This window comes from Amblyraja radiata, chromosome 3 (genome assembly GCF_010909765.2).
Source record: "Amblyraja radiata isolate CabotCenter1 chromosome 3, sAmbRad1.1.pri, whole genome shotgun sequence".
Taxonomy (NCBI): domain Eukaryota; kingdom Metazoa; phylum Chordata; class Chondrichthyes; order Rajiformes; family Rajidae; genus Amblyraja; species Amblyraja radiata.
Window position 1 is genome coordinate 128,567,937 of NC_045958.1, and position 23,683 is coordinate 128,591,619.

Below are 23,683 nucleotides of genomic sequence, written 5' to 3' on the forward strand. Positions count from 1 at the left end.
ACGGAGTTTGTACGTTCTCCCCGTGACCTGCGTGGGTTTTCTCCAAGGTTTCCTTCCACACTCCAAAGGCGTACAGGTTTGTAGGTTAATTGGCAGACCCGGTGGGCTGAAGGGCCTGTTTCCACGCTGTATTTCTAAACTAAACTAAATTAAACTAACCTGTCTAACTCTCAGTACGCTAATAGTCTAAGTACTGAATCACTGAACCCTCTATCACAGAACTTTACCGCGGAACTCTCTCATTCTCTAACCCTCTGAACCCTCTAACCCTCTAACTCTTTACCCTCTGACGCTCTGAGCCCTCTAACCATCTCATACTAAACTCTCCTCTTCTTCTTGCGTGTGGTGTGCACAGCCTAAAGTGGTAGGACAACTTATTTGATCTTATTTGATTGTGCACGCCGGGTTGATTGCATTCGTCGAAACAGGGCGGACCACGTGATGGTTGCAATCTCCCACCCCTAACACTAAACACTCTGAACTCTCTAACTCTCTGAACGACCACTCTAACTGTGATCTTTCTCCTCTCTGATGTCATAGTTGTGGTCAGTGCGCTGGGTGAGTTCTCGCGAAAGCCCCTGTCTCACTTTCACGACCTAATTGGCGACCTCTGCCGAGTTTGCCCTTGACTCATACTCGCAGCGTGGTCGCCACGAGGTCGTAGGAGGTCTTCGTAACTCTTCCTCGTGCTCGTGAGTGGTCTCCGCGTACTCGTGGCCTCAAGTAGGTCGCGGCGGTTTTTCCAACCTGATAAAAAATGTCCACGAGTAAAAAAAAGGTCGGCATGGAAAAAATTGATACTTTTTACTCGTAGGTAGGTCGTAGGTCGGTAACTGGCCCGAGAAAAAATGCAAACATGACATCATTTTATCATGTGATAATTTTCCACTCGTAGCTAGTCGTAGTTGGTCTAAGGTATGGAAGACTGAGGTCGAGGGGGGTCATAGGAGATCATAGACATAGTCGTAGGAGGTCGTAGACATAGTCATAGGGAGGTCTTTTACTTCGGCGAGTCAACCCGACCGTGACATTTTTTTCAACTCATCTAGGGTCTTCTAAACTCGTGGATTAGGTTGTCCAAGAGGGAAAGGCCCTTTACACTGCATGGAACGGCAGCAATATCAGTGCCTGTTCCTGTATACTGCTCGCTGACAATGGCTTTTGGCTTTTCAACCAAATTAGACGCTACTTTACAACGCACAATTAAACAATTACTGATTGTACGACAGAGGTTGATCCCGTCCTGCTGTGCACAGCTGGAAGCAGATGTGTTTAATCAATCCTGATGCCACCTTTGCTCTCTGCATATGTTAGTTAGTTTAGTTTCATTCAGTTTAGTTTATTGTCACGTGTACCTTCTTCTTCTTGCGAATGAAACATAAATAAACCAAAGGAATAGTTAGATCTGGCGCCGGGTGTTGAGCAGCCAGTTTGTTGTCTCTGTTGGCGTCAATGTCTGCCAGGCCCTGACACAGCTCCATTTGGTGGGTGGTAGAGCGGGCACCCAGAGATGACATGGTTGGCTGTCTGTTGTTCTGCTCCACATTCACAGGCTGGGCGCTGGCGGAGGGAGCCCCCATCTATCTCCACACGTTGGCGTTGAAACGCCCAACTCCAGTACCAAGTCTGTTGAGCTTCATCCAAGCTCCTCTGGGGAGGTCAGACCCTGGACAGCTTTTATCTGGTGAAGAGATGTAGCTGTGTAATGGAGATGAGGTTGCCTTCCACCCCTGTGACCACTTGGTGGCTATCCAGTGTGCTTCTGTCCCAGTTGGCTGGATGGATGGATGCTGGGAGTTGTTTTCCATGTGGAGCAAAGGGGTGACGGGACTTCAGTCGGGGTGGCCTCTGCTCTCTGCTGATAGCCCGATGGAGGAGGTGATCTGGGTCTATGGCACGACAAGATAGGGCCAGAGTTGCTGCTTGCCTTCGGATCCCTGCAGTGAAACCGAGGTACCTAGATACTGTGGAACAGCATCCCTCTTCCCATCAGAACTGCACCCTCCATCGACTCTTTTAAGTCGAGACTTAAAACTCATCTTTACTCTCAAGCCTTTCTTGACGTCCTCTGAGGGAGGGCTACATGTATGTATTTATGTATGTACTTAATCTATGAACCACTGTTGTGTAACGTTAGCACCTCCACCAATGTAAAGCACTTTGGCCAACAAGAGTTGTTTTTTAAATGTGCTATAGAAATAAAAGTGACTTGACTTGACTTAGGAGAAGGCCATTCGGCCCTTCGAGCCAGCACCACCATTCAGTGTGATCATGGCTGATCATCCCCAATCAGTACCCCGTCCCTGCCTTCTCCCCATATCCCCTGACTCCGATATCCCCTGACTCCGCTATCTTCAAGAGCCCTATCTAGCTCTCTCTTGAAAGTATCCAGAGAACCAGCCTCCACCTCCCTCTGAGGCAGATAATTCCACAGGCTCACAACTCCCTGAGTGAAAAAGTGTTTCCTCATCTCCGTTTCAAATGGCTTGCTCCTTATTCTTAAAGATGTTGTGTTGCTTGCTAACCAGTCAGTGGAAAGACTATAATCAGAGGGTGGTGAATCAGTGGAATTAATTGCCACAGACGGCTGTGGAGGCCAAGTCAATGAATATTATTAAGGCGGAGATAGATAGATTCTTGATTAGTACAGATGTCAGGGGGTTATGGGGAGAAGGGTGGTGAACTCTTGGCTCCATGATTGAATAGCATCGAGACTTGATGCTTGAGTGAAAAGCTTTTGTTGCGTGCTAACCAGTCAGCGGAAAGACAATACATGATTACAATTGAGCCATTTACAGTGTACAGATACATGATAAGGGAATAACGTTTAGTGCAAGGTAAAGCCAGCAAAGTACGATCAAAGATAGTCCGATGGTCACCAATGAGGTAGATAGTAGTTCAGCACTGCTCTCTGGTTGTGGTAGGATGGTTCAGTTGCCTCATAACAGCTGGGAAGAAACTGTCCCTGAATCTGGAGGTGTGTGTTGTAGTGTCTGAAGGAGTGGCGCAGCGGTAGAGTTGCTGCCTCACAGCGCCAGAGACCGGGTTAAATCCCGACTACGGGTGCTGTCTGTACGGAGTTTGTACATTCACCCCGTGACCTGCGTGGGTTTTCTCCGGGTGCTCCGGTTTCCTCCCACACTACAAAGACGTGCAGGTTTGTAGGTTCATTAACTTTGGTAAAATTGTAAATTGTGTGTGGGATCGTGCTCGTGTGCAGGGATCGCTGGTCAGAGCAGACTCGGTGGGCCGAAGGGCCTGTTTCCGCGCTGGAAACATCCTCTCCACATCCACTCGATCCAGCGCGGAGTTGTCTAACACTGAGCCGAAGAAGGGTCTCGACCCGAAACGTCGCCTATTTCCTTCGCTCCATAATGCTGCCTCACCCGCTGAGTTTCTCCAGAATTTTTGTCTACCTTCGATTTTCCAGCATCTGCAGTTCCTTCTTAAACAGAAAAAACGCTGATAATTTCTACTTTATTTATGCAAAATGCATTAAAATTCCATGTCATTACAGGCTATTTATCTGCTTGAGATGCTTATTGACTTAATTTCACACATTTACACCATAACAGCATAATTTCATATTAATTACTCCATATCTATTATAATTAAGCTGAGGAATATTACTGAGGTTCAACTGATGTGTAATGTCAAACTCAGTCATTCACTGTAAGGCAAGCAATAATATGGTTCTTGAGTTGCTAATATGGACAGCGCTGGCAACTGATACAAGGCTGGGTCTCTATTCCTTGGAGCGTAGGAGGGTGGCGGGTGGCCATATAGAGGTGTACAAAATCATGAGGGGAATAGATTGGGTAGACGCAATAGACAATAGACAATAGGTGCAGGAGTAGGTCATTCGGCCCTTCGAGCCAGCACCTCCATTCAATGTGATCATGGCTGATCATCCACAATCAGTACCCCGTTCCTGCCTTCTCCCCATATCCCCTGACTCCGCTATCTTTATGAGCTATATCTAGCTCCCTCTTGAAAGTATCCAGAGAACCGGCCTCCACCGCCCTCTGAGGCAGAGAATTCCACAGACTCACAATTCTCTGTGTGCACAGAATCTCTTGCCCAGAGTAGGTGAATCAGAACCAGAGGACATAGGTTTAAGGTGAGAGGGAAAAGAGTTATAGACAATAGACAATAGGTGCACGATTAGGCCATTTGGCCCTTCAAGCCAGCACCGCCATTCAATGTGATCATGGCTGATCATCCCCAATCAGTTCCCCGTTCCTGCCTTGTCCCCATATCTCCTGACTCCGCTATCTTTATGAGCCCTATTTAGCTCTCTCTTGAAAGCATCCAGAGAACCTGCCTCCACCGCCCTGACCAGCAGACCAGCGATCCCCGCACACTAACAACATCCTACACACATGAGGGACAATCAACAATTTTACCAAAGCAAAATAACCTACAAACCTGCACGTCTTTGGAGTGCGGGAGGAAACCGGAGCACCCGGAGAAAACCCACGCAGGTCACGGGGTGAATGTTCAAACTCCGTACAGACAGCACCCGTAGTCAGGATGGAACCCGGGTCTCTGGCGTTGTGAGGCAGCAACTCTACCGCTGCGCCACCGCGCTGCTTAGTAAAGCTTGACATTCAAGGCATGTCTGGCTGCTCTGCTATTAAAGAAACAAAAACACTTTAATCTGCTTCCAGTGGACACATTAACTCAGTTAGTCTCACTACACCAGATGTAATCGTACAGCGTGGATTCAGGCCCTTCGGCCCAACTCCGCCATCAGGGAAGATACCCCATCTAAGCTAGTCATATTTACCTGCGTTTGGCCCAGATCCCTCTAAACGTTTGCTTTATATTCCTTTTATTCTATCCTTCTCTCCTTCACCTCTTCTCAGGCAGCATCTGTGGAGAACATGGATAGGTGACGTTTCACAGAGTGCTGGAGTAACTCAGCGGGTCAGGCAGCATCTGTGGAGAACATGGATAGGTGACGTTTCACAGAGTGCTGGAGTAACTCAGCGGGTCAGGCAGCATCTGTGGAGAACATGGATAGGTGACGTTTCACAGAGTGCTGCAGTAACTCAGCGGGTCAGGCAGCATCTGTGGAGAACATGGATAGGTGACGTTTCACAGAGTGCTGGAGTAACTCAGCGGGTCAGGCAGCATCTGTGGAGAACATGGATAGGTGACGTTTCACAGAGTGTTGGAGTTGAAACATACAGAATAGTGAAAGGCTTAGATAGTGTGTATGCAGTGAGGGTGTTTCCACTAGTGGGATAGTCTAGGAACAGAGGCCATGGCCCAAGAAATAAAGGACGTTCCTTTAGAAAGGATATGAGGAGGAATCTCTTTATTCAGATAATGTTGAATCTGTGGGATTTCTCAGTGAAAATCCATTCCTCAGCCTTTCCTGCAGGATTGAGCCAGCCAGGGTGATAATTTAACACATGGGTATAAGAAGTCAAGAAATAAACATCTTTCCTAGGGCTGCACAGTGGCGCAGAGGTAGAGTTGCTGCCTTACAGAGCGAAAAGCACCGGAGACCGGGTTCGATCCTGACGACGGGTGCTGTCTGTACGGAGTTTGTACGTTTTTCACACAGAGAGTGGTGAGTCTGTGGAATTCTCTGCCTCAGAGGGTGGTGGAGGCCGGTTCTCTGGATACTTTCAAGAGAGAGCTAGATAGGGCTCTTAAAGATAGCGGAGTTGGGGCATAGGGGGAGAAGGCAGGAGCGGGGTACTGATTGTGGATGATCAGCCATGATCACATTGAATGGTGGTGCTGGCTCGAAGTTGGCCTACTCCTGCACCTATTGTCTATTGTCTAATGTTTTCCCCGTGACCTGCGTGGGTTTTTTCCGAGATCTTCGGTTTCCTCCCACACTCCAAAGACGTACAGCCTTGTAGGTTAATTGGCTTGGTGTAAATGTAAACTGTCCCTTATGTGTGTCGTTGGTCGGCGCGGACTCGGTGGGATGCAGGTCCTGTTTCTGTGCTGTCAAATCTGAGCTAGATTAAACTAAAACCAATTCTAGAAGCTCGGACGATTGCAGTCTTGAGTGGAAATTCATAAACCCCAAAAAGCAACTGCTAAACAAGGAGCATTTTCAGACGTGGATGCTTTACCTGAAAGCATTTGCAAGGATTTGCAATATTTAGTTATTGAGTTCCTCATTGTGTCTCACTAATACATTGCAGAACACTTTGCATATATTATCCAGCCATTAACCATGAATTAGTAGAAATTAAAATAAATGATTTTTGGTTGGTAATAACATGGTGGAAATACAACCATTACATGCACAGCATGATGTCACTAAACAGTAATGAGATCAATGACTAATTAGTCTATTTTAAAGTATGTTTATTGAAAAATAGTCGTCGGTCGAAACATCAAAGCAATATTCCTTTCTCATCTTCATATGTTTAATTACTATAAGATCAAATTAATCCGGGAATTGGCTGGTGTCTATAATGCTCTGCCCTTGCCCCAGTGTGCAAGGTTTTCGAAACAAACATTGTTTAGAGGCATAGAGTGATACAGCGTGGAAACAGGCCCTTCGGCCCACCTTGCCCACACCGCCCAACAATGTCCCAGCTATATTAGTCCCATCTGCCTGCGCCTGGTCCATATCCCTCCAAACCTGTCCTATCCATGTACCTGTCTAATTTGTTCTTAAACGATTGGATAAATCGAAGGTAAACACAAAATGCTGGAGTAACTCAGCAGGTCAGACAGCATCTCTGAAGAAAAGGAATAGGTGACGTTTCGGGTCGAGACCCTTCTTCAGTCTGAAGAAGGGTCTCGACCAGAAACGTCACCCATTCCTTCTCTCCAGAGATGTTGCCTCTCCTGCTGAGTTACTCCAGCATTTTGTGTCTATCCCCTGGCAGCCTGTTCCATATACCCACCACCCTTTGTGTGAAAAAGTTACCCCTCAGATACCTATTAAATCTTCTCCACTTCACCTTGAACCTGTGTCTGCTGGTCCTCGATTTCTCTGCTCTGGGCAAGAGACTCTGTGCATCTACCCGATCTATTCCTCTCATGACTTTATACACCTCAATAAGATCACCCCTCATCCTCCTGCACTCCAAGGAATAGAGACCCAACCCCCTCAACCTCTCCTTAAAGCTCACACCCTCTCGTAATGATGTAGGAGCAAGATATAAAGGCCATGAAGAGGTTTAGCTTAAGGTTTATTATTGTCACGTGTAACGAGTTAGTTTAGTTTAGTTTAGTTTAGTTTAGTTTAGTTTAGTTTTACTTTACTACTGGGCCCACTGAATCCGCACCGACCAGCGATCCCCGCACACTAACACTATCCTACACACACTAGGGACAATTTACAATTTGCAGAAGCCATTTAACCTTCGAATCTGCACGTCTTTGTAGTGTGGGAGGAAACCGGAGAGCCTGGAGAAAACCCACGCAGGTCACGGGGAGAATAATACAAACTCCGTACAGACAGCACCCGTAGTCAGGATCGAACCCGGGTCTCTGGCGCTGTGAGGCAGCAACTCTACCGCTGCACCACCGTGACGGATGCTAAACTAGTTTAGTTTAGTTTAGTTTAATTTATATAACAAATGTGCAGAGGTACAGTGAAAAGCCTTTTTGTTGTGTGCTATCCAGTCAGCGGAAAGACTGTACATGATTACAATCGAGCCGTCCACAGTGTACAAGATAAGGGAATAAGGTTTAGTGCAAGATAAAGTCCAGTAAATTACGATTAAAGATAGTCCAAGAGTCTCCAATGAGGTAGATAGTAGTTCAGCACTGCTCTCTGGTTGTGGTAGGATGGTTCAGTTGCCTGATAACAGCTGGGAAGAAACTGTCCCTGAATCTGGAGGTGTGCGTTTGTTTTCACACTTCTGTACCTCTTGCCCGATGGGAGAGGGGAGAAGAGGGAGTGGCCAGGGTGCGACTGGTCCTTGATTATGCTGCTGGCCTTGCCGAGGCAGCGTGAGGTGTAGATGGAGTCAATGGAATAATAATAATGTTTGCAAAGGCAAAAACAATGGCCCCCTGCATCTAGCCTGTCCAATCCTGTAAGAATTGTATATGTTTCTATAAGATACCCCGTCATCATTCTAAATTCAGTGAATATAAGAGATGGAGAAGGGGAGGGGGGGAGAGCCGGAGGTGGGAAGTGGAGGAAAGGGGAGGAGAGGAGAGGAGGGAAGGGAAGGGGGAGAGGAGAGGTGAAAGTTGGGGAAGGGGAGTGCTTGCGAGGGGAGGAGAGATCGATATTAGGGAACCATTATGTAGCTGTATCACAGAGACAGAGCTGCCAACTCTCACGCATTGAGCGTGAGAATCACGCATTTCGCCAAATTCTCATGCTCTCACATTGAGGAAAGGATTTCTCACGCTCTGTCGTGTGAAATTCTGTGATCAACGAGAATTTCAAAACTAATAACATGTGAAATACAGTGTGAAAACAGGCCTTTTGGCCCAACTTGCCCACACCCTCAACATGTCCTAGCCTCACTACCTGCCTTTGGTCCATATCCCTCCAAACCTGTGCTATCCACATATCAGTCTAACTGTTTCTTAAATGTTGGGATAGTCCTTGCCTCAAGTACCTCCTCTGGCAGCTTGTTCTATATGCCCATTGTGTGGAAAAGGTTACCCCTTAAAAAGTTACCTCTTAAAAATACTTCAAACAAAAAACATTGAAATCATACTTCTACAATGCACGAAAACATGATTTTAATATATCATATTTGAAAATGTCCCTACCGTGGGAGTGGGGACACCCCCTTCCCACACCCTCCCCCCACTCGGTCGCTCCACTCCCTCGCTGGGTACCCCCAAGGCCAGTGATCAGTGATCGCTCAGGCCCCCCACTTTCAAAATCACTCCGCGGCCCCTGGTTCAGACGGAGAGCACTGCCAGATGTGAGCGGGGAACTGAGGCCAGTTGCCCGTGATGTCTGGATCCCAATGCTCAGCGCTTCGTGTTTTGGAGTTGGCTTGGCTAATATTATTGATTTGTAATTAGCCTGATTTGTAATTAGTTGACAAAACCTTAATTTATTAATCTGGAATATCTAGGGGGATGGTATAAGTGTAATATTAAAGTGACATGCAAGGTGTCAGACTGTCACAACATACAGCCCCGATAACCCATTATTTCCTTCAGTTAAATATTGAGAAAGTTGCACTATTGTCATTTGCCACTCAATTATTGTGTTTGTATTCCTCACTGACTATTTCTAACCCCCCCCCCCCCCCCCCACCCAAATTCCTTTGACAGGTTGAATAGAAATATCCCCAATCTCAGTGTTTTATTAATTGAACATGTAGATGAACATCCTCAAGGAGTGTAATCAGATGGAAACTGATTCAGATGCGATATTTAAGAGCTTGTTCAAAGAAGGGGCATGTTTTAAAGGAGTGACAGATACTTGCAGGGGATTGTGTGAGGAGGTTATTATTCGTTTTTAGTTTTAGCTTGAACCAGGACATCTGAAGATTCAAAGTTTAATATAGTAATTGTGCTGATACTGACTCCAACCAACCACGTAATGAATATCATCCATTCCGGAGGTTTCATTTATCTGATGCCATTTAAACTTCACTTGGATTTCAATTACTTCAATGTAACTGTAATATAATAATATATGCATGTTGGTAGGTACAATCAAAACAAATATATTTTTTATCATTGCTGTGTTATAAATACCACAGAAAATATTATGTACTCTCAAGATCACATTAAATAGAATATTATGCTTAAATATATAGTTAGTGGACTTTGCATTTCGGAAAAGTCCCAGCTGAGAGGAAGACAGCAAATTACTGAAAATATTGGGGGTGAAAATAACTTCAGGTCAGTTTGTTAGGAAAATGAAGGAATTGGTAACAGAATACTTATACAGCTGAGTGAGTATAATTTTATGGATGAGAAATTATGTTCAACCAATTGATGAGTTCTTTGACAAAGTAACTGGGATGTTAGATAACAAGGAAGCCAATGGATGTAGCACATTTTGTTATACAAAATTTGGTCCTTAAAGTGCCCCATAAAAGATTACTGCATTAGATAAGCACCTGTGGACTTGAACATATTAGGTTAAGTCCAGGGGGTCAGATATGGGGCTTTATGTGTGGGCCAGATATATTGTCAGTGCAAAGGGGCTAGGAGCAAGGCCAAGTGTGCATCCAGAGTCAAGGTCTGGAATAGTACTAGGTGTGCAGTCAAAGCTGGGACAATGGGAGTGTTCAGCACTGGGAACTGAAGCAGGTAAGCAGCTATGATCAGGGTAGATTAGGGGGCCAGGTGTAAGGCTGGACTCAGGGTCAGGAATGAGAGAAGGTATGCAGTAGGAGTCAGGGTCAGGAGTAGTACCAGGTGTGCATTGAGACCCAGGTTGGTCAACATGGGACAAGTGATTAATTATAATCTTATTCCCATACATGAATATACTAAGATCATTCATATGCTGCACATGTTGATCAGAGCCTGGGCTCTACTGTGGAATGTAATTAGGAATGTAATTTAGCCTAACCTTATTCATAGCTGATCCAATTTAAAGCATAAATATTGCATTCAAGTGTAAGTTAAAAGACTCGCTACAGTATGCACCAGATTGCACAATTTCAAGCTGAAAATTACAAAAGCTCCGTACCAATGGGAGGGGGACACCCAATGATAGATCCACCCAATGTCCCTCCATTACAGCATATCCATGTTCCTATCGAAAACCCTCTTAAACATTTACCTCGGCTTCCACTGATGCCTCTGACAGCGCGACCCAGGCATCTACCATCGTCTGTATAAAAACAACTGCCCTGCACATCTCCTTTAAACTTTGCCCCTCTTGCTTTAAAGCTTGCCTTAACATTTCCATCTTGGGGAAAAAGCTTCTACCCTATCTATGCCTCTCATAATTTTATATATATATATATATATATATCTCAGGTGTCCCTTTAAATCAAACTTTCCAGAGAAGACAATCCAAGTCCAGGCATCATTCTTGTAAATTTCAGGTGGACACAAAAAGCTGGAGTAACTTAGCGGGTGAGGCAGCATCTATGGAGAGAAGGAATGGGCGACGTTTTGGGTCGAGATCCTTCTTCAGACTGATCAATCTCTTTTCGTTCTGGTGAACCTCTTCTGCACCCTGTCCAAAGCCACCATCTCCTTCCTTTGATGGGGTGACCAGAACTTCACGGCAGCTAGGCAGACATTCTTTGTTATAGAAACATAGAAACATAGAAATTAGGTGCAGGAGTAGGCCATTCGGCCCTTCGAGCCTGCACCGCCATTCAATGTGATCATGGCTGATCATTATAGGATTATGATGGAAAGGATGCAGAGAAGATTTACAAGGATGTTGCCAGGACTCGAGGGTCTGAGCTACAGGGAGAGGTTGAGCAAGCTAGGGCTTTATTCTTTGAAGCGCAGGAGGATGAGGGATGATGTTATAGAGGTGTACAAAATCATGAGAGGAGCAGATTGGGTAGATGCACAGAGTTTCTTGCCCAGAGTAGGGGAATCGAGGACCAGAGGACACAGGCTCAAGGTGAAGGGAGTAAGATTAAATGGGAGGGGTAACTTTTTTACACAGGATGGGTGTACGGAACAAGCTGCCAGAGGAGGTAGTTGTGGCAGAGACTATCGTAACGTTTAAGAAACATTTAGACAGGTACATGGATAGGACAGGTTGAGATGGATATGGACCAAACGCAGGCAGGTGGGACTCGTGTAGATGGGACATGTTGGTCGGTATGGGCAAGTTGGGCCGAAGGGCCTGTTTCCACGCTGCATCACACTATGACTATGACATAATGCAATTTAATTTGGCAATTAAAATTGTCCATTTAATCTGCACCTGCCCTGACCTGGGATAATATGACTTTTTTTTCTCCCTGAAGTAAAAATAAATTGTGATGCTTCTCCATGCTCTGGAGATTGTGGGCACTGGACTTTAAAGCTTGCTTGCTCTCTCTTCTCTGTGAAGAATCAATGCCCCTGGTTATATCTGACTTACTAGTGGACTGAAATGTCTTGATGCCCCATAAGTTAATCACAAGAGAACTTCTTGGAATTTGTTCAAAGAAGTCCCACGTAAAACTGTTCAATATTTTCCTCAGATGTGTCTGGGTCTTATGGATCAAAACAATAGCTGTGGGCGGCTGATTTGTCCTTTATCCTTGCAAAGTCCCCTTTCAATCGACTTAAATCTGTCCGAGGGAAATAGGTTTGCTTTAGTTTAGAGATACAGCGCGGAAACAGGCTCTCGCACTGACCTGAGATCCCCGCATGTTAAAGGTCCTGTCCCACTTGGGCGCCATTTGTGCGTAATTTACACGACATCTTTTACGCGTCATGATGTACAAAGCGCGCGTCGCGCACGTAGGCAGTGACGCGCAGTCACGCACGGCGCCCCAGGATTTTGGGATGTACAAAATCTTCGCACGCCATCAGCGTGACGCGCAAATGACGCCCAACTGGGACAGGGCCTCTACCCTACACACACTGGGGAACCAATTTTTACATTTACACCTAGCCAATTAACGTACAATCCCGCACGTCTTTGGAGTGTGGGAGGAATTCGAGCCAAGTGCCACAGTTTAAGAATAAGGGGTAAGCCATTTAGAACGGTGATGAGGAAACACCTTTTCACACAGAGAGTTGTGAGTCTGAGGAATTCTCTGCCTCAGAGGGTGATTGAGGCCGGTTCTCTGGATACTTTCAAGAGAGAGCTAGATAGGGCTCCTAAAGATAGTGGAGTCAGGGGATATGGAGAGAAGGCAGGAACGGGGTACTGATTGGGGATGATCAGCCATGATCACATTGAATGGCGGTGCTGACTCGAAGGGCCGAATCGCCTACTCCTGCACCTATTGTCTATTGTCTATTGTCTGTTGAAACCGAAGTTCTTGGTGCAAATCCTCGCAGGCCACGGGGAGAACGTACAAACTCCAAAGCTTGAAAAAGTTGAAAATCTTCTTTCGATAATGTTTTATTATTCATGTTTAACTCGACTAAGTGGGACCCATTGGGTCCCATGTTCACACAATATTCCACCTCTCCACCAATTCCAATATTAGTGGCCAGGGAGGGGGGGCTTTCTGGAGCATTAGCATGGATGTTGTGGACCGAAGGGACTGGTTTCCAGAGGGCTAGTGGGACATTGTGGGCAGAATGAATTATTGGGCTGGCAGCTCAGTCACTGTGGCCAGGCAGCTCAGTCACTCAGGCCTGGCAGCTCAGTCACTCAGGCCTGGCAGGCTGGCAGCTGAGAAACTGCCAGAAATTCTGCCCAAAACAGGTGACAGACTCTGTGAGGGAGAAGGGAGAGAGGGTGGACTGAATGGATTATTGGACTCGCAGTTTAGTGAGTCATGGCTGGTGGGCTGGCACTTCAGTCACTTACAGCTAGTGGGCTGACAGTTCACTTCAGGGACTGTCCCACTTGGGCATCATTTGCGCATCACGTAGATGGCACGCAAAGATTTTGTACAGACCAAAATCCTGGGGTGCCCCGCGCGACCGCGCGTCACTGCCTACGTCACCATGCGCGCATCACGTGCGCGGCACCAGGGGAGCGTCGTGACGCGTAAATGATGAGGCGCAAATGACGCCCAAGTGGGACAGGCCCTTTACTCATGGCTGGTGGGCTGGCACTTCAGTCACACACACACCCTCCACCTCACACAAACACACACTCACACACACACACACACACAGTCACTCACACACTCACACCCTCCACCTCACACACATACTCACACACACACACTCACACACACACGAACACACACAGTCACTCACACACTCACACCCTCCACCTCACATACACACACACACATACACTCACACACACACATATACTCACACTCACACATACACACACACACTCACTCATTCGCTCACTCACACACTCACTCACACTCTCACTCACTAACTCACTCACTCACTCACTCACACACAGGCTCACTCACACTTACACTCACACACTCACAAACTCACACATGCACACATACACACATGCACTCACATACACACATGCACTCACACACACTCACACACACACACATACACTCACACACACACATACACTCATACACACATGCACTCACACACACACACACACATACACTCACACACACATGCACTCACACACACACACACACACATACACTCACACACACATACACTCACACACACACACATACACTCACTCACACATGCACTCACACACACACATATACTCACACATACACACACACTCACTCATTCACTCTCTCACACACTCACTCACTCACTCACTCACTCACTCACTCACTCACTCACTCAGTCACTCACTCACTCACTCACTCACTCACTCACACACAGGCTCACACACACTCACACTTACACTCACACACACTCACAAACTCACACACGCACACATACACACATACACTTACACTTACACACACACATACACTCACATACATACACTCACACACACACATACAGACTCACACACAAACATACACTTACACACACACACACACACACTCACGCATTCACACACACACACACACACACACACACACACACACACTCACATACACACACACTCACACACACACACACACAACCTCACACTCACACTCACACACACTGACTCACACCATATATATGACAGTGAACTTTCTTGAATCAACTCACATGGCTGAGCGCCGTCTCTCCACTGTGGGGCTTCTGCAGTCAGCGGCACTTCCGCAATCAGCACGACCTCTGCACTCACTGGAAATTATGCAATTAGCGCGACCTGTCCAATAAGCAGAAGTCACGAAATGAGCGGGGTCGGACCTAATAAACCATGCATTCCTTCCAAACACAGACTTAATAAAGCATTGCAGTTTCAAGCACAGGCAGGGCAGCAGGCCAAACAATTCATGGCAATGTCATTTCATCTCATTTCATTTCCAATTAAGCATTGCACTTTTAAGCACAGACAGGACAGCAGGCATTGGCATTCTCATGGCATTGGCATTCTCATGGCATTGTCATTAAGGGCTAACAAATCATTTATTGCAAGTACATTGCAGACTCACAGTTCAGTTGATTCACACCTTAGAATAACAGTCGTGGCCTCTCCCTCGCGATCTTGCAGAGTGACTGACACGCTCATGCATCCGGGATTTTATAGACCTGCCCCCTCCCCTCCCCCCCCGGAAGGGGCGTTACCTTCATCGTGGTGATTGACAGGCGAGAGGACCAATCAGCTGATCTCAAGGTTTTTTAAACACTCGTTACTTTTTTATTTTTCATCGATAGGAAAAATCCTCGGGGCTGCCTCAGCGGAAGTGGACTGTGAGTAAGGTGGCCAAAAATCATAGCGATATATGGCAGCATTTTTCTAAAATCAATATACAGCGCAGACAGGAAGTGGTCAAGATGAGACTTTTAATTATATAGATGTAGTATGAGTCATTCCTAACTGTCACTCTGTCATGTTGTCACTTGCGGGCGGAGCACCAAGGCAAATTCCTTGTATGTGAATACTTGGCCAATAAACTTATTCATTCATTCATTCTACTTTGTCAACAACACCTAAATTAAGCTTACCAGGCAAGTCATCCTTTAACCAGACATATTGTAGCCTTTGGATTTAAACACAGTAACTTTTAGGTAACAAAGTCAAAAAGTCAAAGCGTCGTACAGCATGAAAACACACCCTTCAACACTACTTGTCCAGGGTAGGGGAATCAAGAACCAATGGACGTAGGTTTAAGGTGAGGGCTGGAAAGATCATGTATTGTCTTTCCGCTGACTGGTTAGCACACAACAAAAGCTTTTCACTGTACCTCGTTACAGGTGACAATAAACTAAACTGAACTGAACTGAAAGATTTACTAGGAACATGAGGGGCAACCTTTTCACTCAGATGGGCGTATGGTACGAGCAGCTAGAGGAGGTAGTTGAGGCAGGGTCTACAAGAAACTTGGACAGGTACATAGATAGGACAGGTTTGGAGGGATATGGGCCAGAGGGGGGGCAGGTGGAACTAGTGTAGATGAGACATGTTGGTCGGTGTGGGCAAGTTGGGCTGAAGGGCCTGTTCCACGCTGTATCACTCTATGATACATAGTTATCACGCACAACAAAGCTTCTCACTGCACAATAATAAACCTAAACTTAAATTTCTTTAAGCACCACTGAGGTTCAATCGTCAGGAGTGTGTTTCTACATTTACAGTACGTGTGTGTGTGTGTGTGTGTGTGTGTGTGTGTGTGTGTGTGTGTGTGTGTGTGTGTGTGTGTGTGTGTGTGTGTGTGCGCGTGCGTGCGTGTGTGTGTGTGTGCGCGCGCGTGTGTGCGCGTATGTGCGTGTTTGTGTGTGTGTATGTGTATGTGTGTGCGTGTGTGTGCATGTGTGTGGGTTTGTGTGTATGTATGTGCGTGTGTGTGTGTGCGCGTGTGAGTGCGTATGTTTCTATGTATGTGCATGTGTATGGGTGTGCGTGTGTGCATGTGCATGTGTGTGCGTATGTATGTACATGTGTGCATATGTGTGTGTGTGCGTATGGGTGTAGGTGTGTGTGTGTATGTGTGTTCATGTATGTGTGTATGTATGTACATGTGTCTGTGTGTGTGTATGTGTGTGTGAGTGTATGTGTATATGTATTTGCGCGCGTGTATGTGTGTGCGTATGTGCATGTGTGTGCGCGTGTGTATGTATGTATCTATGTATGTGCGTGTGTATGTGTGCGCGCATGTTTGTGTGCGCGCGTGTTTGTGTGCGTGTGCATTTGTGTATGTGTGTGTACGTGTGTACGTGTGTATGTGTGTGTGCATGTGTATGTGTGTGTGCATGTGTGTTTGTGTGTGCGTGCGTGTGTGTGCGTGTGTATGTGTGAGTGCATGTGTGCGTGTGCGTGCGTGTGCGTGCGTGTGTGTGCGTGTGTGTGTGTGTGTGTGTGTGTGCATGTGTGTGTGTGCATGCAGGTGTGTGTTCATGCATGTGTGTGCGTGCATGTATGTGTGTGTGCGTGCGTGTGCGCAGGTGTGTGTGCGTGCATGTGTGTGTGTGCATGTGTGTGTATCTCTGTGTGTGTGCATGTGTGTACATGTGTATGAGTGCGTGCGTGTGTGTATGTGTGTATTTTACGTATATGCACGTGAAATTTTAGCAAATTGCTAATGTGCTTCATTGCAAATCATTTACTTATTTAATTGTTTCAGCAAAAACCTTCCCACCAGCCTTCCATTAACACATTAATTGGTATGAAGATGGAAAGATCAAAAATAGAACACCCATTATAATTGTTTTATAAAGCTGCAAATATTTATGTCATCTTTGCAGCATTTCTCTCTTCCAACTTTTACCCAGAGCAGTGGCATCAAGAACCATAGGTTTAAGGTGAGAGGGGAAAGCAGGGCTCGCTCTTAACTTTTTTCCCCTGTTGCCAGCAGGGCAACCTTGGCAGCTTTTTTGGTTGCCAAATGACAGTTTAGGTGGTCATTTAAGATGGCTTGCATGACGCGTGCTCGGACGAAGTGCGTAGTTACCAGTCGGAATTATGCTCAATGAAGCATTCACATATTATTTCTGCTTCAAATAAAGTCACAAACTAACATATTCACCAATCAAGACATGATATATACTGTACCACAATGACATGCAGCAAAATTATAATACTGTATCTCAACTCTTTTTACACATTGCAATTAATGCAATTTTTTCTTTCTACTTCCAAACAAAAATGTGGTTGGATTATTCAGCGGTTTTAATGTTTCACGTGTTCACTATTTAATTAATCCATCATTATGGATTAAAACAAATAATAACGTTTGGAATTAAAACATATTTGATTGCATTACGTTACGGGGGGGGGGGGGGCTTGAGAAGGCGATCGGTGCGGATTGGATGGATTGAGGCAGGGGAATTAGTGTGTGTTGGTTGGAGTAGGTAAAATTGTGAGGGGAGAGCGCGGGGGATGACAGTGGGTTGAATGGGGGGGGATCTGTGCAGGATGGATGGGAGGCGCAGTGCAGGATGAAGAGGTGGAACAGTACAGGATGGATGGGAAGGGGGGTCAGTAAAGGATAAATTGGGGGACCAGTGTAGGATTGATGGGGAGTGGCAGGAGAATCAATGCGAGGTGGATAGGGAGATCAGTGCAGGATGAATAGATGGGGGGGGGGGGGGAATAGATGAGGAGGGGAGCACAGGGGATGTCAGTGAGGACTGAATAGAGGCAGGAATGTGGATCAGTGCGGGATGGAGAGGAGGGGGTCTCAGGATAAGGGCGGTGGAGGGAGGCATACAAGAGAGGTAGAGGAAGGGGCAGAGGAGGTGGGGAGGAAGGTCAGCGCTCCTTGGATAACACCGGCATCATCGATCAAATCGCTATCAAAATATGGAGGGAACAGAATATCTTGGCGGCCGCACACACACACACACACACACACACACACACACACACACACACACACACACACTGCCCCGTGAACAGTAATTTCAGCTCAATCCAGCGCTAAATGCAGCTCAACTGCCTGTCTCGCCTACAGCCCTGTCTCAATCCAGACAGGGACAGGGTTTAGCGCTGCTTCTCTGCGCTGGCTGTGGGCACCGCTCCCGTCTGACCCCGACGTCTCTGGCCACCTTGGAGGAGGGAGTTGTCGGTCTGTGTCGGTTCGGCAGCGTTTGCAGCGCCGGAGTCCGGGATCGGTCCTGGCTGCGGTGCAGGTCTGCCGAGAGTGTTTTGGCACGTCTCCCTCCTCCAGTCACCGCGCTCTATCCTCAGCCCCACCCCCCACTCTACTTCCGCCACCGGCCGACACCTCCCTCCTCCAAGGGTCTGTTTTGAAAGCGCCGTTGGCGGAGTGGCAGCAGCGGCCGTTATCAGGCCGGGCGGGTTGCGGGAGGAGGAGGAGATGGAGCCGTCGCCATCGCCGCTGCTGCTGTGCGGGGCCCGTCATTCGTTCCGACCCTCCGTCACGCCACACTTTCCCACAACCGTCGCCGACACAAAACGTCACGTTCCTTTTCTCCAGAGATGCTGCCGGACCCGCGGAGTTACTCCAGTTTTTTGTGTCTATCTTCGGTATAAACCAAGTTGCCAAGCCGGGCAAAATGACTCGCCGTTTAGGTTGCCCGGCGGCACTTTGAGTGGTCAATGGCACCCGGGCAACCACTAATTTCGAGCCCTGGAAAGATTTAATAGGAATCTGGGTGTATGGAACGAGCTGCCAGAGGAGGTAGTTGAAGCAGGTAGACATTTGGACAGGTAAATAGATAGGACAGGTTTAGGGGGATATGGGCCAAATGTGGCCGGGTGGGATAAGTGCAGATGGGGCATGTTGGTCGGCATGGGCAAGTTGGGCCGAAGGGCATTTTTCGTGCTGTATGATTCTCTTATGTCATTGGAGTGTGGGAGGAAACCGGAGCACCCGGGGAAAACCCACGATGTCATGGGGAGAACGTGCAAACTCCGTACAGACAGCACCCGTAGTCAGGATGGAACCCGGGTCTCTGGCGCTGTGAGGTAGCAACTCTACTGCTGCACCAATAAGGACAATTTGTAATTTTACCGAAGCCAATTAGCGTACAAACCTGCCTTCTCCCCATATCCCCTGACTCCGCTATCTTAAAGAGCCCTATCTAGCTCTCTCTTGAAAGTATCCAGAGAACTGGCCTCCACCGCCCTCTGAGGCAGAGAATTCCACAGACTCACCACTCTCTGTGAGAAAAAGTGTTTCCTCGTCTCCGTTCTAAATGGTTACTTATTATTCTTAAACTGTGGCCCCTGGTTCTGGACTCCCCCAACATCGGGAACATGTTTCCTGCCTCCAGCGTGTCAAAACCCTTAATAATCTTATATGTTTCAATAAGATCCCCTCCCGAAACGTTGCCTATTTCCTTCGCTCCATAGATGCTGCTGCACCCGCTGAGTTTCTCCAGCACTTTTGTCTACCTTCAATTTTCCAGCATCTGCAGTTCCTTCTTAAACACGATATCCTCTCATCCTTCTAAACTCCAGAGTGTACAAGCCCAGCCGCTCCATACTCTCAGCATATGACAGTCCCGCCATCCCGTGTACATTAGACGGCCATTTTGTGAGAGGATTGAAACATGACCCTGAGGAACAATGAATGGAGAGAACTGGACCTCACCACGATAAAACTGGCACATTAAACATCACTCTTCTGACATTATATTCTTTCTCCTCAGTATTCTGACCTTTGGCCGCTCTGACATCCAAATACCTTCATGCAAAGAAAAGTCGTTTTGCTGGAAAAAAGAATCCAGCACAGCAGTTAATTTCAATCGGTGTCCCGCTGTTTGCAAGGATTTGCTGAATTTCCTCTCAGTGAAAAATCTGAGAGCTCACAGCTCGTGTGACTGTTGATGAGACAGAAGGAATCCAATTAATATTTCACACGTTTGCAATCCCTAATCACACAATTGATCATTAAGTTTGCTAATTTAAAAAGGAATTACTTTTTGGAAAGTAACACAAACAATCTCAGTGCAGTCTGAGTTTAGTCTATTGTCACGTGTGCCGAGGTACAGTGAAAAGCTTTTGTTCCGTGCTAACCAGCCAGCGGAAAGACGATATATATGAGTACAATCGAGCCGTTTGCAGTGTGCAGATGCATGATAAAGGGATAACGTTTAGTGCAAGGTAAAGCCAGCAAAGTCCAAGTAGACAAAAGCGCTGGAGAAACTCAGCGTTTGCAGCAGCATCTATGGAGTGAAGGAAATAGGCAACGTTTCGGCCCGAAACCCTTCTTTAGACTGATGTGGGGTGGGGGGGGGGGGGGAGAAGAAAGGAAAAAGGAAGAGGAGGAGCCCGAGGGCTGAGGAGAGCTGAGAAGGGGAGGAGACAGCAAGGGCTACCGGAAATTGGATAAGTCAATGTTTATGCCGCTAGGGTGCAGACTGCCCAAGTATGCTCACTCTGTTGGAATATGACGTGCTCCTCTTAAAACCACAGTCCAATCAAAGATAGTCCGAGGTAGATAGCAAAGGGGGCAAAATTGTTTTAATTCATAGTCACCAAGAAATTTAAATTAAAAATTAAAAATCTAAAATAGGTAAATATGTTACTGGTGACCACGGAGCATAGAAGGAATATATCGGGTAGATGCGCGGAGTCTCTTGCCCAGAGTCAGGGAATCGAGGACCAGAGGTCATAGATACAACGTGAAGGGGAAAAGATTTAATAGGAATCCGAGGGGTAACCTTTTCACACAGAGGGTGGTGGGTGCATGGAACGAGCTGCCAGAGGAGGTAGTTGAGGCCGGGACTATCCCAACGTTTAACAAAACAAGATTATTAAGGGTTTGGACAGGCTAGAGGCAGGAAACATGTTCCCGATGTTGGGGTAGTCCAGAACCAGGGGCCATCATTTAAGAATAAGGGGTAAGCCATTTAGAACGGAGACGAGGAAACACTTTTTCACACACAGAGTTATGTCTGTGGAATTCTTTGCCTCGGTGGAGGCTGGTTCTCAAGAGAGAGTTAGATAGTGCTCTTAGGGATAGAGGAGTTAAGGGATATGGGGAGATGGCAGGAACGGGGTACTGATTGGGGAGGATCAACCATGATCACATTGAATGGTGGTGCTGGCTCGAAGGGCCGAATGGCCTACTCCTGCACCTATTGTCTATTGTCTAATGAAATAGTTGGACAGGTACATGTATGGGACAGGTTTGGCGGGACTTGGACCAAACGCAGGCAGGTGGACTAGTGTAGATGGGACATGTTGGTGGGTGTGGACAAGTTGTACCGAAGGGATATATGACTCGATGATTCTATAACACTGAAGTTCACATCTTTGATTCACACTCACCACCATTGTAGATGTAGCCCAGTCCATCACACAGACCACACTCCCCACCATTGTAGATGTAGCCCAGTCCATCACACAGCCCACACTCCCCACCATTGTAGATGTAGCCCAGTCCATCACACAGACCACACTCCCCACCATTGTAGATGTAGCCCAGTCCATCACACAGACCACACTCCCCACCATTGTAGATGTAGCCCAGTCCATCACACAGACCACACTTCCCACCATTGACTCCATCTACACTTCACGCTGCCTCGGGAAAGCAGCCGACATCATCAAAGACTTGTCCCACCCCGGTCATTCCTTCTTCTCCCCGCTCCCGTCCGGCAGAAGGTACAGAAGCTTGAAAGCTCGCACCACCAGACTCAGGAACAGCTTCTTCCCCTCTGTTATCAGGCTTCTGAACGGCCATTCCATAAGCTAGGGTGCTGTCTGATTCACCTCTACCCCAAAAGGGGCAGAGGTTAAATGGAGGCCGCAGCATCAGAGCAAGGCGAGTGAGGCTCGTTTATTAGTGCGGGTGGATATCATGCAGATATTCTCATGTGATAGGAGCAGAATTAGGCCATTCAACCCATCGAGTCTACTCTACCATTCAATCATGGCAGATCTATCTCTCCCTTGTGCCTTCTCCCCATAACCCCTGACACCCGTACTAGTCATGAATCTGTCCATCTCTGCCTTAAAAATACCCATTGACTTGGCCTCCACAGCCGTCCGTGGCAATTAATTCCGCAGATTCACCACCCTCTGACTGAAGAAATTCCTCCTCATCTCCTTCCTAAAAGAACGTCCTTTAATTCTGAGGCTGTGACCTCTGGTCCTGGACTCTCCCACTCATGGAAACATCCTCTCCACATCCACTCGATCCAGGCATTTCACAAGTCGGGAATGGGCCTGTCCCACTTTCATGACCTAATTCACGACCCTTGACTCATACTCGCAGCGTGGTCATCACGAGGCCGTAGGTAGGCCGTGATGTAGGTTGTAGGTACTCGTGGCATCAAGTAGGTCGGGGCGTTTTTTCAACGTGATGAAAAATGTCCAGGAGTAAAAAAGGTAGTGAATTAAGTGGTGAAAGTGGGACAGTTTCAATGAACCGCCCCCTCATCCTTCTGAACTCCAGCGAGTACGGGCCCAGCACCGACAAACGCCCATCCTATGGCAAACAGAGAGAATCTAAGAAGATTATGACACAACTGTAAAGGTTAAAAAGATTAAACGTTTTTTTGTTTGTTCGTTTCTAAAGAGGAAGGACTCGTGGCACACTGCGTGATGTGCCATCACCTGCAGTTCCTCTCCGCTGGCCACATGCTCAATTGGGTGCCAGTTGTCGTTTCAAGACCAGAAGGGGTCTATTGATTTTTAAATCTTCCTCCTACTGCTTGATCGCCATTGGCCAACTCGTTACCGCACAACATTTAATGCCATGCAATCAATAATTGCCACTGAGTATTCACTGTTAGAAGATGAGCCACAGAACCACTTAAAAAGGAATCGAAGGGCCAACACAGAATAGTAACGTACAAACTTCACATTAGTGATGGACTGGATGAGTTCAGATTGGCTGCACAGTCCTTGCCCTGCGAGAAAGGTAACTTAACAAAGACACCGAGTGTCGGAGTAACTTAGCGGGTCAGGCAGCATCTGTGGAGAACATGGATAGGTGACGTTTCACAGAGTGCTGGAGTAACTCAGCGGGTCAGGCAGCATCTGTGGAGAACATGGATAGGTGACGTTTCACAGAGTGCTGGAGTAACTCAGCGGGTCAGGCAGCATCTGTGGAGAACATGGATAGGTGACGTTTCACAGAGTGCTGGAGTAACTCAGCGGGTCAGGCAGCATCTGTGGAGAACATGAATAGGTGACGTTTCACAGAGTGCTGGAGTAACTCAGCGG

At 47.0% G+C, this 23,683-nt stretch overlaps 1 long non-coding RNA gene across 1 annotated transcript; it reads right to left on the bottom strand.

Annotated features, from left to right (window-relative positions):
- Positions 1-600: 600 nt before the first annotated feature.
- Positions 601-22,809, bottom strand: LOC116970733. The gene is made up of 3 exons (XR_004411297.1): positions 22,725-22,809; positions 6,942-6,948; positions 601-629 (listed from the first exon to the last, which is right to left on the bottom strand). It is a non-coding gene; the product is annotated as an uncharacterized LOC116970733 (long non-coding RNA).
- Between the last annotated feature and the right edge of the window lie 874 nt (positions 22,810-23,683).